Genomic DNA, 17,737 nt, shown 5'->3' with positions numbered 1-17,737 from the left:
ATGCCTTGGATGCTAATGAATTTAATAGAGTAATGACTTGCAAATCAGTTAAGGAGATATGGGACAAGCTAGAAGTAACATATGAAGGAACAACGGATGTTAGGGATAATAGGGTTGATATGCTTACAAGTGAATAAGAAGCTTTTAGAATGAACCCGGAGGAATCCATATCTAGCATGTGTACCAGGTTTACTCACATAATCAATTCCCTAAATGCCTTAGGAAAAACTTACACTACTTATGAGATGATAAGAAAAATTCTAAGAGGCCTTCCCTCCATGTGGGAACCAAAGGCTACTGCTATCACGGAAGGTAGAAATTTGAAAAACACATCCTTAGATGAGCTTATAGGTTCTCTCCTCACATACAAAATGACAATGAATGAAAAGAGTGAGAAAACCAAAGCCCAAGAAACAATAGCCTTCAAAGCCTAAAAAAAAAAAACTCTAGTAGTGAAGAGATGGATGAAAATGAAGCAGCCTTTATATCTAAAAAGCTAGTAAAAATCCTTAGAAGGAGAAACAAATTCAAAAGAAGAAACCAAGACTCCAAATTAGATGAAAAATATATTGGTACCAAGAAATCTAAAGATAAAACCCCTACTTGCTATAATTGTAATTAAAATTGGACATAAAAAAACCAAAATGCCCACTATTAAGGAAAGGGTCTAAAAAGAAAAACAAAAAGGCCATGAAAGCCACTACTTGGGATAGTACAAGTAGTTCAGAGAATGAAATAAGTGACCAAGAGGTTGCCTACTTGTGCTTTATGGCATGGGATAACGAAGAGAGTTCCTTATTGAAATCTTCAAATAATTCTTGTTGTGATGAATCTGATGATGAGAGCATGCCATCATATGAAGAACTTCAAAATGATTTATTCAAAGTTCATAAGATACTTATCAAAAGAAATAAACAAAATGCTTCATTGAAGAATAAGAATGAAGGATTAATTAAAGAGTTAGAATCCCTTAAAAATGCTGAAAAAGAAAAGGATTCAAGGATCAAGAAAATAGAAAATAAGTATGAAGCTGCAATAAAAGAAATAGAAGCTAAAACTCTTGCTGAAAAAGAAAATGACTTGAAAATCAAGAAATTAGAAAGCAAGAATGAACAAATGAAAGAAGACCTTCGATCCCTATCCTCTACAATATATGAGAAAGATATGTATATTTTTGAATTAGATGATAGAATCAGAAAATTATCTCTAGAGTTAGAGAAATCATTAAAGAAAGTTGACAACAAGAAAGAGATGGAGATAAACGATCTCAAGAGTCAAATCAAAGATAAAGATAAGATCATTTATAACTTCACTAAAGGAAAAGAAAATCTTGATAAGATGATTGACTCACAAAGAATGTCATTAAACAAAGAAGGCATTGGTTTCAATGGAGTTGAAAATAAAAGGAAAAAGAATCTGCATATGGGATATTTCTCAAAAGGATCCAAAGACTATGCAAACATGTCTTCTAATGCCTACAATAACACCATATGCTATCAATGTAAGAAAAAGGGGCATATAAAGTTTGAATGTCCATTTAAAAGAAAGGGTGTTAAAACAAAACAAGTATGGAAGATAAAAGAAACATCCCTTGTGAAACCTACTGGACGCAAAAAGGTATGGGTACAAAAGTGAAATAATAACTTCATACAAACATAAAGAAAATAGCATTGTTGGTCCAAAATCATAGGATGATTTTTTACAAGGCTTAAACTTAGGAAAATATTAAGAAAATATCAAATTAAGCTTATTACATAAGTATCTTGATTAATAAGAAGATATTTGAGAATGAAAGCCTATATACTACATGCTTACATGTCTGTATGATATGCTCCCTATTTATGTGATGTGCTTATATGCTATATGCTACATGACTTGACTTATATTGATAATTTATGGCTCACTATGTTGAAAATTTGAGCATGAGATTATTGCGTATAAGCATGGATTTTGATATAAGATTAATTCTTGACCATGCATGCTATTGATGAATCATATGGATAAACTTACTACTTTTACTATTGATATTTATGAGCTATGAAAGATATAATAGTTATATTGGTATCCATGAGCTATGCTTGATGTGATAATGACTTTGGTATCTATAAAGTATTTTTGGCATCACATTTTAAAAATTTTAATTGGTATCAAAATTTAAAAGCTCACTTAGTATCACAATCTAAAAGTTCAATTTGTCTTTGAGCATGAAAAGTATGATTATGTCTATGAGCATGGTATGACATTGATGATATTAGCTTGATGTTGATATTTGATACATAACATGATTAAATGTTTTGAAACATGGGATGATAAATGCAAAGTTGGTAACAAAACTGAATGTATTGAATTCAGGGGGAGTTATGACTTACTGCTTGTATTATGATAATTTCCCTATTAATCAATTGATATCATGAATTAAATTAAAAATTTTAAATTGAGATCATAAATTTATCAATTGGTATAAAAAATTGGTATCTTGAATAATATCAAAGGCGGAAAAAGATGTTAGTAAAGATATTACACTCTATACATGTTATATTGAAATACATATGGTTGATATGCATGATATGCTCAGAATGTGTTGTTATTTTGTTTCTCTTTTCGATTGATGTCAAAAGGGGGAGATGTTTTAAGCAAAAATTGAGCATGATATTGCAAAAATTGAGCATGAATATCAAAAGGAGGAAAAATATTTGATATTGATGAAGTGATGATGAAGTGATGAGCATGATTGAAAAAGAGTTTTTAAAATTAATATTGATCTTGCAAATATTGTTAATATGATGCTTATTGAAAGGGGGAGTTCTTTTAAGGCTCACTCCTATTTTTGTTCATTACTTGTCATCATCAACAAGGGGGAGATTGTTGGCCTTGCAAGACTTAACATCCTATTTTGAAGCTAACAAACAATTGAAACTTAACATATTTGATTGAGTGATGATATTTCAGAACTTACATATGTGAAAGCAAGGACAAGTACTCACAAGGATCAATTAAAGCTTATATTCCAAAGGAACATGATCATATGAAGCTTAAAGAATACTTAAAGCAATGGATGATATATTAAAGCTTGAAGACTATGAGAAGAAGAACTCAATGAAAAGCTTGAAGTATCTTAAAGCTTGAAGATGAAAAGACTAAAGCATGGAGACTCAAAGTTTTCAAGAATGACAAAAAGTTTATAAGTCTTCATGTAAGTGCTTTAGCATTTAAATATCTTTGAAATATTGTTGGAGCTCTTTAGGGGATGTTATATGAACTTAGAGACCTTTTAAAAACCATGGAAAATGGTTTTTTGAAACATTAAAACATATGAGCAAAACTAAATTTGAAAAACCAAAAAGAAAAACCAGTCAATGGTCTGTCCAGCCGACTGACTTAACAAAGGTAAAATCACTCAACAGACTGATAGTTAGCCGACTAACCCAAAATGAACTGTGACTCGCCAGCCAACTGACAATTTCTAGAAAATAATTTTTGGGAGACAGAATGGTGTCAGTCGCATGTCCAGCCGACTAACCCTATGATTTTTTGAACTACTAAATCGCCTGTCCAGCCGACTGACTCCACGGGTTGTATTTTTTAAACTCCAATTGGAAGATTTCAAAAATTGGTTTTTCAAAATATGAACGTTGTAGAAAATTGGGAAACACTCAAAGTCACTTGGGGAACAAGAAAACTAAGCCTAGAATGCCTATAAATACTTCCTTAATCTCAAGATTTCAAATAGACAAGCAATTACACAGCACACTTGTATCAAATCTCTCAACCTCTTTCAAGGCTTTGAATTGCTCAAACTTTTGCTAAAGTGAGATCATATGAATTGTTGTTGAAATACCAACCCAAGGTTCTCATACTAAATTTTCTCAAAGCACAAAGGAACCCTTGGAGAATTCTACTCTTGAGCTTCAATTCTATTTACTTGTGGTATTTAAATTATTGAAGTACCTAGAGCTAAAATTGTACTAATCTACTCTATTCTAAGAGTTCTTTGTACACAGTATTTTATTCATATTTTGTGTAGTTCTTAGATGGTTCGAGGTGTTCGGATCATTGGCTAAGCAAGGGGATATTTCTTAGAGAGGCAGGCTCTAGCCTAGTTAAGGAGTGACCGAGTGAGGGGATATCGCTTGGAGAAGGTGGGCTCTAGCGTTAACAAAGGAGTGTGTAAAGTTTTGTTCTACTAGTTAACAGAACAGGTTTAGTGAATCCTTTGGTGGTTTTGCCAAAGGCGAGGACATAGGCTGCGTTGAAGCCGAACCTCGTAAAATCTTGCGTTCCTCTCTCTTTCCCTTACTCTTTGCTTTTAGTACATATACAATTGCGTGGATGGTTTAATTGATAAACATACAAACTACGTAATTTGGAAGTTAAATAAACTTAAGGTTCAATTTTGATTTAGGATTGCAAAAACGGAAAGGGAGTACATTGGTTGAACCATTCTTTGTGGAAAGCATACGGGAGTACGTTACTTGGCTAAACATCCCAGAGATAATGTAAATTCAGAGTTTATTTGAATTCTAAAGTTTGAAAAGAGTAATTGGATTTTATATTGAACATCATATTGAAGAAGAAATTTCATATATACAGGGATTTGTTCAAAACTCACATTCACTACAGGGTTGACAACATCAAAAGCTGAAAGTTACATATATTATATTGATTATGATTGAATGGTATAAAGATTTGTTTTATATTCAAGGAGTCTTAAGTCTTGAATGATATCATCAATCTAATAGTGCTGCAGTGAACTTATATTTGATAAATAAATTGTGGTTGTGTTGGTTTGGAAGTTGTGATTAATTGTTTGATTGTTTTTACTTTCAAAGTGTGGTTGAAGATTGAATGTTTAATTGTGTTTAATTGTTTTGTTGATTGATTGTTCAAAAGTGTTAGACCAAATAGTTAAAAGACTTTCATTCCTACTATGTTTTGATGTTATCAACCCATTAGTTGCTCTTAAGGCCACTAAAATTTCTCTAAGATATGTTTTAGGTATATAAAATGGCATCTGAACCAACAAACAGTCAAAGCAACTCATGTAATGACGAAAAGCACAAGTCTCTCAAAGCATTCATGAACAATACAACAAATGTACAAAGTCATCTGAAAAATGAGTGTGTAAAATAAGAGAGATATCATCTTGTAAATATCTTGTACATAGAGTGAAACTCAATACTAAGAGCAAGAAAGGGGCGTATCACACACACACAACAAAATACTAGTAAATTCATTTAAAAGTGTATAAAGAAACCCCCAAATGGACAAGAACCTTCTTAGAAAGTAAAGGGACAAAAATTTAAGGAGGATCTCGTCGACGAACACAGGGCTTCGTCGACGAGTTTAGTGCAAACTTCGTTGATGAACACAGGGTTCTCGTTGACGAAAAGATACCGAGGGGCGTCTGAATTCAGAGCCACAACTCGCCAACGAACATAGGGCGTCTTCGACGAATTACATGAAGGACTCATTGACGAACACAAGTTCTCGTCGATGAAAATATACCAAGATGTATAAGAATTCAGAACCAACAACTCATTGATGAACACAGGGCTTCGTCGACGAAGTTACTGAAGAACTCGTCGATGAACATAGGGCTTCATCGACGAACGTCGGGCAGCAGCAAACATTAAATGTTGCGAACAACTATTTTTTAATTTTGTCTTACATTTATAAATGCCCAACGGCTCTCCAGTGTTGCACTCGCCCATTTAATGTATAAATAGGAGTAAATAGCATTTACTTCGTACCTAGAGAAATCATATTGTAAGAAGATCATTCATTGGTATTGTCATCTCTAAGGTTTACTCACAAACTCACTTGCCCTCTTCTTGCTACTCTTAGTCTTGCATTTACTCTATTGATAGAGGATATTGAGTAAGGATTTTATTGGTTTAACTACCTCAAGGAAGTATTCAAGCTTACATTTAATCTTCATCCACCTTTTTGTAAACAAGGGCTCTTTGTGAGCTGTTTTTGGGTGTCTCTAAGTGAGCACCTTGTTGAAGCTCTTTGTGAGCTGGTGTGAATTGGCTTCTCCGCCCGAAGGAGGATTTTAGTGGATTTTAGGAATCCTTGAGTTGGTCTCAAGGCGTGGAAGTAGGCGGGGTGCTGAACCACGTAAATATTAATGTGTTAGGCTTTTCTTCTCTCTAATCTCATTTATATTACTATCGTGATTTTCTACATTTCCTTTTACACGACAATTTTATGCACTTGCTCTTGGTAAGATTTATGTGTTTTTAGAAAGTAAGCACATCACCAAAGAAAGTCTATTCACCCCCCCCTCTAGACATACTACCAGGCCAACAAGTGGTATTAGAGCGCCAGTCGCTGAAATTCGGAGTAACATCCAGGAGAAAAGATCAACATGGCAGATATGTTTGCCCAAGGTCAATCCATGGACTGCCCTACCAAGTTTTGTGGGATTAACTACCCAGCATGGAAGGATTGAATGTCCATTTTCATCCAGGCCTATGACTACCATATGTGAAATGTCATCACTGAAGGAGACTACACCTTCAAAAATGAAGACGACGATGACGTTCCCATTGGGAAACTTCCCAAGGTAGATGCAAGGCTGGCACAACTCAACTTTAAAACCAAGAATTTCCTATACTGCGCCGTAAGTGATGAAGAATACAACCGAATATGTGGTTGCAACATGGCCAAGGAAATGTGGGAAAAACTCCAGGTAACATATGAGGGAACTACTCAAGTAAAGAGATCTAAAATTTATATGCTTGTAAAAGAATATGAAATGTTCAAAATGGAAGAAGGTGAAACAATCACAGCTATGTTCACACGATTCACACACATCACTAATGGACTAAAAGCTCTCGGTAGAGAGTACTCTATGGAAGATAATGTGCTGAAGGTTCTTCATTCTCTACCGACATCTTAGCATGCAAAGTCTACAGCTATTGAAGAAGCCAAGGACCGCTCAAAAGTCACACTTGACGAACTAATTGGATCTCTCATGACCTATGAAATCAAGAAGAAAAATGCTGCTGCTGAAGTTGAAGCACCCAAGAAAGCTACTGGAATTGCTCTGAAATCTGGAAAGCAGAAAGAGATCATAGAAGAAGAGGAGAATGATGATGACTACGAAGTTGCCTTACTAAGTAGAAGATTCAGAAACTTTCTAATGGACAAACGAAATGGCAAACCAAAGGAGAAAGGAGAATCGAGCATCAGATGCTATAATTGCAAAAAGATCGGGCATCGCATGGCCGATTGCCCTCTCTTCAAAAACAAAAACAACAATCAACAATTAGGCAAGAAGAGATTCAAAGCAATGAACGCAACTGAATGGGATGAACTAGATGGAACCTCAACCGATGAAGAAGTCAAAGAAGAAATCGCTCATTTCTGCCTCATGGCGGACGAACTAAGTGAGGTAAGTTCCAAGACGAATATCTCCCTTCATATGAGGAATTAAAACAAAATTGTAGAAAACTCAATGTTGAACTAAGAGCATCTAAAAGGAAAATCAAAATGTTAGAAGAAAATTATTTAAAATGCAAACAAAAACAAATTTGCTCGTGTGCGGAAAATGCATCTTCTAATCTTGAAAAAGAAAAGCTTTCTAAAGATTACTCAAAATACAAAGAGTCCTCTCAAAGAGAAATTAAAAGCTTGAAAATTCAAGTAGTTGAATTTCTTAAAGAAAACTCTTCATTGAACAAGAAAGTGGAGGATCAAAGCAATACCATATATAAATTTACAAATGGAAAGGAAAATTTCGATAGATTACTTGGAGCCCAAAGATTTGGAATTTTTAAAGAAGGTTTAGGATACGGCCTATCATCTTTCGAGTCAATAGGATTTGCAAACCTCTATGCTAAAAGGAGCTCTGTCACAAAGAAAGGTTTTGCACCTAAACTAAATCCCTCACACGCAAATAAAATTTGTTTATATTGTGAGAAAAAGGGACATGTACGATTTACTTGCCCCTTCAGGGGAAATAGAGGAAAAAATATGAACTAAAAATGGGTGATTAAGAACACTAACCCAATAGGACCCAAGAAAATATGGGTACCAAAACAAGTCACTTGATGTTATGTGCAGGTGTGCTTAAAGAGCAACTTCATAAAGAACAAATGGTTTCTATACAGTGGATGCTCAAGACACATGACGGGAAATGCAAGAAAATTCCTCTCCCTCTCATAAAAAAAGGAAGGGCTAGTCACATTTGGAGATAACGCCAAAGGAAGAATCATCGGTAAAGGTAAAATAGGTAATTCTTCCCTAGAGATTGAAAATGTTGCTCTAGTCGATACTCTCAAACATAATCTGCTAAGTGTTAGTCAACTATGTGATAAATGGTTGAATATTATTTTCCAATCCACAAAGTGCTTAATAAATGATTTAAATGGAAATACAATTCTCATAGGAAAACGTGAGTCCAATATATATACAATTGAATTTGAAGAAATCACAAGTTGTAACATTAAGTGCTTAGCTGTCACAAATGAAAATTATTGGCTATGGCATAGGAGACTAGGTCATGCAAGCATGGATCTTCTTCATAATCTTTCATCCAAGGATCTAATAAACGGTTTACCAAAAGACAACTATGTGAAAGACAAAATATGTGATGCATGTTAATATGGAAAACAAGTTAAGACTTCTTTCAAAACTAAGAAAGTAATCTTTGCATCAAGATCCCTAGAGTTAATCCATCTTGATCTATTTGGACCAAATGACATAGCTAGCATTAGTGGAAAACTGTATGCATTTTTTATTGTTGATGAATTTTCTAGATTTGCATGGGTAATTTTTCTTGCCAATAAAAGTGATACATGTAATGCATTTATTCATTTTTGTGAAAAAATCTAAAATGAGAAGGGGATGTCAATTGTACATATTAGAAGCGATAGAGGAAGAGAGTTTAGAAATAAAGAACTTGAGGAATTTTGCAACAAAAATGGATATTCACATAACTTCTCTGCACCAAAAACCCCACAACAAAATGGAGTAGTTGAAAGAAAAAATCGAACACTCTAAGAAATGGCCAGAACAATGCTCAACGAACATAAATTGCCAAAATACTTTTGGGCAAAAGCCGTTAGCACAACATGCTATGTTAGTAACCGAGTCACTATTAGATCCAAAATAGGAAAAACCCCATATGAAATATGGAAGGGTAGAAAACCTAACATATGACATTTTAAGGTTTTTGGATACAAGTGCTTCATACTAAACAATAGAGATCATTTAGCTAAATTTGATTCAAAGTCCGATGAGGGGATCTTTATAGGATACACCATGAATAGTAAAGCATACAAGGTATTTAACAAGAAGATTCAAACTATTCAAGAATCAACCCATGTTGTTTTTGATGAAACAAATCCTTACACATCCAAAACCCCCGTTGGGATAAATGAAGAAAACCAAGTCACTACCTTTAGAATTGAAAGAGAATTAGAACAACTCAAGATAAATAATGATCAAGACACAAACTATCAAGATACAAATGTAGATCATCTAGGATCTTCTCCTCAAGAACCTAACCAACTAGAAGAGAAAGAAGACCATGAATTACCCAAAGCATGGAAGTTTATAAAAAATCATCCAACTGATCTCATCATAGGAAGTCCCTCTCAAGGAGTCAGCACCCGATCTCACCTTAGAAGTGGATGTAATCATATTGCCTTTATATCTCACCTAGAACCTAAAAACTTTGAAGAAGCTGAAAATGATGCAGATTGGATAAATGTCATGCAAGAAGAATTAGATCAATTCAAAAGAAACAAAGTATGGCACTTAGTTCCTAAACCCAAAAATACCACAATAATTGGCACTAAATGGGTATTTAATAATAAGAAAGATGAAGATGGAAACATTGTCAGAAATAAAGCTAGACTTGTAGCCCAAAGATACAACCAACAAGAGGGTATTGACTACAATGAAACTTATGCTCCTGTAGCTAGACCAGAGGCTATCAGAATGCTCCTTGCTTTGCTTGTTATAAAAACTTCAAATTGTTTAAAATGGACGTTAAAAGCGCCTTTTTAAATGGATACATAAATGAAGAAGTTTTTTTCAAACAACCTCTTGGTTTTGAGAGCCACACTCATCCCGATCACATATATAAACTCTTAAAAGCTCTTTATGGACTTAAGCAAGCACCAAGAGCTTGGATTGAACGCTTAAGAAAATTTCTTCTTGAAAATGGGTTCACAAGAGGAAAATTTGATACCACTTTTTCTTGAAACATAAAGAGAATGATATGCTAGTTATACAAATCTATGTAGATGACATTATCTTCGGGGCCACAAATGAGACCTTATGTCAAGACTTTGCTCAAACTATGCAGGAGACATTTGAGATGAGCATGATGGGTGAGCAAACCTTTTTCCTAGGATTACAAATCAAGCAAATGAAACACGGAATCTTCATAAATCAGGCCAAATACGTTAGGGACATATTAAAGAAATTTAACCTTGAAATGGAAAAAATCTAAGGCAACTCCTATTAGTATCACAACTAAGCTTGACGTTGATGAAAAAGGGAAAAACATTGACCAAAAACTCTACCGTGGCATGATAGGTAGCTTACTATATCTCACCTCCAGCAGGCCTGACATAATGTTCAGCGTTTGTCTTTGTGCTAGATTTCAATCTTGTCCTAAAGAATCTCATCTTCATGCGGTTAAACGAATCTTTAGATACTTAGCAGGCACTCCTGACTTAGGAATCTTCTTTCCTAAAAATGCTCCTTTTAACCTCACATGCTACTATGATGCTGACTATGGTGGTTGTAAAACCAATAGAAAAAGCACTAGTGGAACATGTCACTTCCTTGGACACTCCCTTGTTTCTTGGTTTTGCAATAAACAAACCTCCGTAGTTCTTTCCACCACCAAGGTTGAGTACATAGCAGCTGGCAACTGCTATGCTCAAGCATTATACATGAAACAACAACTTGAGGATTTTTGAATCTTAGTTAAAGGTACTCCAATTCATTGTGACAATACTAGTACCATCAACATTTCAAAAAATCCGTGTCTCTACTCTAGAACCAAGCACATTGAAATTAGGCACCACTTCATTTGAGACCATGTCCAAAAAGGAGACGTTGAGTTGGTTTATGTTCCCACCAAAAACCAACTTGCCGACATTCTCACTAAACCTCTCAATGAAGAAAGATTTCACAAAATTCGGCACACCCTAGGAATGTGCACTCCTTTAGACATACTATAGGATCCTAACCCCACTCTTACTTTCCCTACTCTTCCACTTTAATGTTTATTTATTTTCTCTAGGTTCTTGTCGACGAACACAGGGTCTTCGTCGCTGAGAAACCCTAATAATTCATCGACGAATACAGGGCGTTTGTCGCCAAAAAAATCGATATTTCGTCGATGAACACAGGGTTCTTGTCGACGAAATTTGTCGGGGTACTTATTCCTTCAAGATAAAATAAAACAAACCCTAGCCCTATGCTGTTCCCGCCTCTCTCTCTCTCTCTCTCTCTCTCTCTCTCTCTCTCTCTCTCTCGCCTCTGTGCTATTCCTACGCCCACCTTGGGCCACCACCTCCCTCCCCCATCTTTGCCCTCAGCTTGTCTCCTCCCCCACGCTACCAGCTGCTCCTCCCTCGATTGTCTCCCCCCTCAAGCCCCCAGCTCTTCCTTATCAGTCGTCCCTTTCTCCCCGTCCCTCCATGGCTCCTTGCCCCAAACGAAGCCACATTCAAACTGAAGCCGGCGAGGGATCCTCTTGCCCTGCCTCTGGTCCCCCTACCCCTGCTCCGGCTAGCCCCAACCCTCGCCTCATCTCCTATGAAGCCACCCACCGCTACCAAACCGACATCGTCAAGCGACATGTCGTATATGGCAAAATAGCACCCTCTGGATTTCTACAGCTCCATTTCCCTGCTCTTCTCACCAAGATTCAAGCCCTCGGATGGGATGCTCTTTTCCATCTCGATGACCTAGTTTATGAAGATCTTGTTCACGAATTCTACGCGAATTTTGTCCCTTCCTATCGCGGCATTTCCGCTTACTCTACCGTTCGAGGCACCGTCACTCAGCTTTCCGATGCTACATTCTCCGTGGTACTGGGTTGCAATTCTTATCCTCTTCGTGGCATCCCCAAGTCCTCCTGGCCAACCCACTTCAACTGGTTCGACTCCCACACCACACTCAAGCTCATTACCAGTAACCCTCGTATCTCCGCACTTGCTCGCCCAAAATCCAAGGACCTCACTGTGGAATTTCGGGTCCTCCATCACATCATCACATATAACTTATGTCCTTGAACTGGTGGCTGAGATTGGGTTACCCTTAGTGACATTTTTTGCATGTATTGTCTATGAGTTTGGCTGGGTATATGTCTCCCTCCATCATCATTCAGAACATGGAAGAAGACCTCAAGCGGCAACGCGGCTGTCTCCCATACGGTCGTCTCCTTACAACCTTCTTTGATCACTTCGACCTTATTCATGCCGGCCTTCCTTGTATTTGTCCTACGCCCGAAGATATTTACACTGAGGCAACTCTTCACCGATGCACTTCGAAAAGGACGAAGCCACTAACACGTGAATCAAAGCCCACGAGCAGGGCCCTATTCCCGTTGATGAGGTTGAGGTTGCCCTGGAATTCAAAGCCAAGGCCGAAACCGAAGCCAGCGAAGGCAAGCATGAGGACCCCGTCTATGGTCACATATTGACACGCTTGGACGAGCTTCAGCATACTATGACGCAGTCTGAGCTTCGACACCGCCATCGATTTGACTCTATTGATGCATCTCTTGCTTGGCTAGAAAGCGCTAACCGCGCTCATTTTGACGCTCTCGATGCATCTTTTGCTGCCCTGTTTGATCGACTAGGTTGCCTTCACGAGTAGCATGCGGTCTTGCTAACACCCCAATTTTGATTATGGCAAAGGGGGAGAAGTAGTTTTAGATTCAGCTTTTCATATGTATGTGGATGTAATTAGAAAAAAATTCTAAGTTGATACTATTATCCTTATTCACTCGTTGTAAGCATGACATATAATTAGTAATGGAACAATCATTGCATCCTTTTGAGGGTAAATGCTCTATCTGCGTACTTGATTGATTGATATATTGGACTGTCATGGTTTATGCAGGATTAAATGGAAACTATCGCATTTATAAACGACATGCTTTAAATAAAATACTCTTTCATAAAATGCAAACATTAAGGGGGAGAATTTTATTTAAACTCTAAACCATTCTATTTAGTAAGGGGGAGCATTTTTTTTTTTTAAGAGACACTAATGGATTGCCATCATCAAAAAGGGGGAGAATGTTAGACCAAATAGTTAAAGGACTTTCATTCCTACTATGTTTTGATGTTATCAACCCATTAGATGCTCTTAAGGTCACTATAGTTTCTCTAAGATATGTTTTAGGTATACAAAATGGCATCTGAACCAACAAAAAGTCAAAGCAACTCATGTCATGACCAGAAGCACAAGTCTCTCAAAGCATTCATGAACAATATAACAAATGTACAAAGTCATCTGAAAAATGAGTGTGCAAAATAAGAGAGATATTATCTTGTAAATATCTTGTACATAAAGTGAAACTCAATACTAAGAGCAAGAAAGGGGCGTATCACACACACACAACAAAATACTAGTAAAGTCATTTAAAAGTGTATAAAGAAACCCCCAAACGGACAAGAACCTTCTTAGAAAGTTAAAGGGACAAAAATTTAAGGAGGATCTCGTCGACGAACACAGGGCTTCGTCGACGAGTTTAGTGCAAACTTCGTCGACGAACACAGGGTTCTCGTCGACGAAAAGATACCGAGGGACATCTGAATTCAGAGCCACAATTCGTCGACGAACACAGGTTCTTATCGAAAAAAATATACCGAGATGTACCTGAATTCAGAACCAACAACTCGTCGATGAACACAGGGCTTCGTCGATGAATGTTGGGTAGCAGCAAACATTATATTCTACGAACGGCTATTTTTGAATTTTGTCTTACATTCATAAATGCCCGATGGCTCTCTAGTGTTGCACTCGCCCATTTAATGTATAAATAGGAGTAAATAGCATTTACTTCCTACCTAGAGAAATCATATTGTAAGAAGATCATTCATTGGTATTGTCATCTCTAGGGTTTACTCACAAACTCACTTGCCCTCTTCTTGCTACTCTTAGTCTTGCATTTACTCTATTGACAGAGGATATTGAGTAAGGATTTTATTAGTTTAACTACCTCAAGGGAGTATTCAATCTTACATTCAATCTTCATCTACCTTTTTGTAAACAAAGGCTCTTTGTGAGCTGTTTTTGGGTGTCTCTAAGTGAGCACCTTGTTGAAGCTTTTTGTGAGTTGGTGTGTATTGGCTTCTCCGCCCGAATGAGGATTTTAGTGGATTTTGGGAATCCTTGAGTTGGTCTCAAGGCGTGGAAGTAGGCGGGGTGCTGAACCACGTAAATATTAATGTGTTAGGCTTTTCTTCTCTCTAATCTCATTTATATTATTATCGTGATTTTCTACATTTCCTTTTACACGACAATTTTATGCACTTGCTCTTGGTAAGATTTCTGTTTTTGTAGAAAGTAAGCACATCACCGAAGAAAGTCTATTCACCCCCCTCTAGACATACTACCAGGCCAACAAAAAGAAATCAAGTTCTTGTTTGATTAACAAAATAAATAAACAAGTCAAAGAATTGGTTAAATATTAAAAGAAGTTAAGGACTTTAAAAGAATTAAAAGGGAGTTTTAAAAAGCCTATTCACCCCCCTCTTGGGAAGCTATTCCTAATTTCACAGTCCATACCCAGAGTTATATCAAATCCTTGAATATCTAATGTCACCAAATCAGTTAGCAATATCTTTCCCTGAATAGTTACTAGAAAGCTCCTGAGTACCCTTTTACATCCCACCACTGACCCAATCAGCATAGTTACATCTAACCCAATATCTAACAACTGTGCTTCATACCCCGTTAACTTAGTTTATACCGTATAAACAAAAGAGTGGGTGGCACCTATATCAAATAAAACAATAGCTATAAATGAGAAAGTAGTAATGGTACCTGTAACTACGTCTCCAACTGCATCGGCATCATCCGGCGTCAATGCGTACACTCTCGCCGATACCATATTCCTCTGATGTCCTCCACGGGGCACCTAATAACCACCCCGATATGGTCTGGGAGCTGGTGCTTGAGCTGGCAATTCCTGACACGACCACAATCAGTGCTTGGGTCTTCCGCATCTTTAGCAAACATCCTCACCCATCCTACATTCGCCTAGATGTCTACGGCCATATCTAGGATATGTAGGAGCATCCCGTCTACCCTAAAAACCACCTCGACTCGTTATCCGTCCCTGACCACCTCTATAGTGATCTCCTCTCCATGGCCCTTGTCTAAAGCTCACCTATAAATCCTGAGGCGCAGACCTCTTTGCTCTGACCCTGAGCTGCAGCGCTCCTCTGCATACCACTCTTAATAACAACAGCTCTATCCACCACCTCGGAAAACGTTTGAGCTCAAAAGCTGATAACTTGCTCAAATAAACTTTGCTTCAAACCTTCTTCAAACTTCTTGGCCTTTTTCTCTTCATCTGGTGCTAAATGTATGGCAAAACGGTATGACTTAAGAAATCGTGCAACATACTGTGTCACCGTCATCAACCCCTAAGTCAGATGCAGAAACTCTGCTACCTTTGTGCTCTAAACGATAACAGGGAAATATCGCTCAAAGAATAGTTCCTTGAATCAACTCCATGACACTGACACTAGATCCGGCCTCTGCTCCTCAATCATACGCATTGATCTTCACCAACGCTTTGCCTCTCCTATCAGTTTAAACATCGCAAATGCCACTTTATGCTCATATGTACATGCTAGTACTGCTAAAATCTCCTCAAGATCCTGAACCTAATTTTCAGCCACAATCGGGTCAAGTTCTTTAGCAAAAGAAGGAAGCCTCATCCGCGTAAACTGCTTGATCGTGCAGCTACGCTCTCCTCCACTCCTGGCCATCTCAGCCATCACTTGCTGCGTGACACTGCGTAGTACGATATCTGTATCTCCACCTCCTATACTATAGGATTCTAGTCTGTCACCTCCAGCATCTGTACGACTGCTATCCAGATCTATCTTGAAAATACACAAACACTATTTTAAAATTCTATACAAATCAACCTTACTTTATCCAACTAAAACCTCAAATTCACTGTCAACTATTTCCCTTGTTCCTGCCCCAAAATCCAATCCTGCGACCTAAACACACGACTCGTTGATAGTTTACTATGGCTTTCTTGAAATCGTCACCCCAGGGAGAACACAGAAACCACCACGATAATCTTGTATTCAAACCATAGAACAAATCCTTAAAATCTTTTCCAATATTCTGGTATTATATCCACTGCATTCTAGAGTCTACAGAACCTAGCAACCTAGGCTCTGATACCAAACTGTAATGACCTGCTATGTATTTAACTTTTTTTTTTTTGTAAGTATCATATGTTTGAAATAGTACTAAAATTAACTCTGGCTCTAAAGAGCACTGAAGAAACTTTGCCTGTCATACATAACTAAGCAGCGGTACACAAAACTGGGAAGTGCTATATACAATACAATATCAGAAAACTATAGAGCTTTAAATTATAATTACAAAACAAAATACCCAATGACAACATCCCAAAACAATCTACCCCAAATCATTGGCATAAAAAATACACCTACCCTTCCAACTAGGGCAGCTCAAGACAATCTCTAACTGCAAGCCTGATCTGCTTGCCTAGTAGGATCCCCTAAATAATAATAAGTCCCTAGGATAAGACAACGCTCAGTAAGTGGAAATATGCTATTACTAGTGTGGCGGCTGAGTTAATCATTGAAAATACTGAAATAATACTGTAATTTGAGAAAATTGGTAAACTATACAGAATATATATCTATCATGTAATCTTTAAAATATAACTGTGCATCTAAGTTTGCTATCTGAAGGTACTGCTAATATAATAGTATAAACTGCTGCTGTGTGATATAACTGTACATAGGAACTTCTACTATACCCTAGGATCTATATATCATGATATATCCTCTTATGATAGGGTTGTGTGACCCGTAGGTTGGACTTACTCTAGTCGGCCCTCTAGGTAAGTCAATCTCTATCATCTACCAATCTGTAATGATCTATGAAGATCCTAGCCCACTACAATCACTCCGGGCTATCTCAAACCTCTGTCATCGTCTAATCGGCTACCTCAACCTAGCATGCTGGGGAGACTGCAAATCTCTCCTAGCACGGTTAGACAGAATCCACATGTTATCTGAGTCATGTGGTTGCACATGTTTGAAACTAGCAACGGTATCGTACTCTGCTGAATATATATATATATATGTTTGTAATTTCCACAGGGATCTGATATCGTGTAATACTATATACATATATAAATATATAATCATCTTGCTGCTTTTAACATGATTTCAAAAACAACCATAACACTATAATTCTGAGCTGTATTAGCTGAGATATTTGACTGAAATATATATATATATATATATATATATATTGTTTGTCAATAACATCTTTGTTTTCTTCTTGTACTATCTATAATATCTGTATAAAATATTTGTATATAATATTTTTATGCTCTGTATATAATATCTATAATCTTTGTATATAATATCTGTATACTCTGTATATAATATCTGTAATCTCTGTATATAATATCTGTTGTAGCACCTTGATGTTATCACTGTATAATCAGTCAGAATAAACTCTCTCA

The sequence above is a fragment of the Malania oleifera genome, chromosome 5 (assembly GCF_029873635.1).
Source record: "Malania oleifera isolate guangnan ecotype guangnan chromosome 5, ASM2987363v1, whole genome shotgun sequence".
Lineage (NCBI taxonomy): Eukaryota > Viridiplantae > Streptophyta > Magnoliopsida > Santalales > Ximeniaceae > Malania > Malania oleifera.
This window is presented reverse-complemented; position numbering follows the sequence as displayed.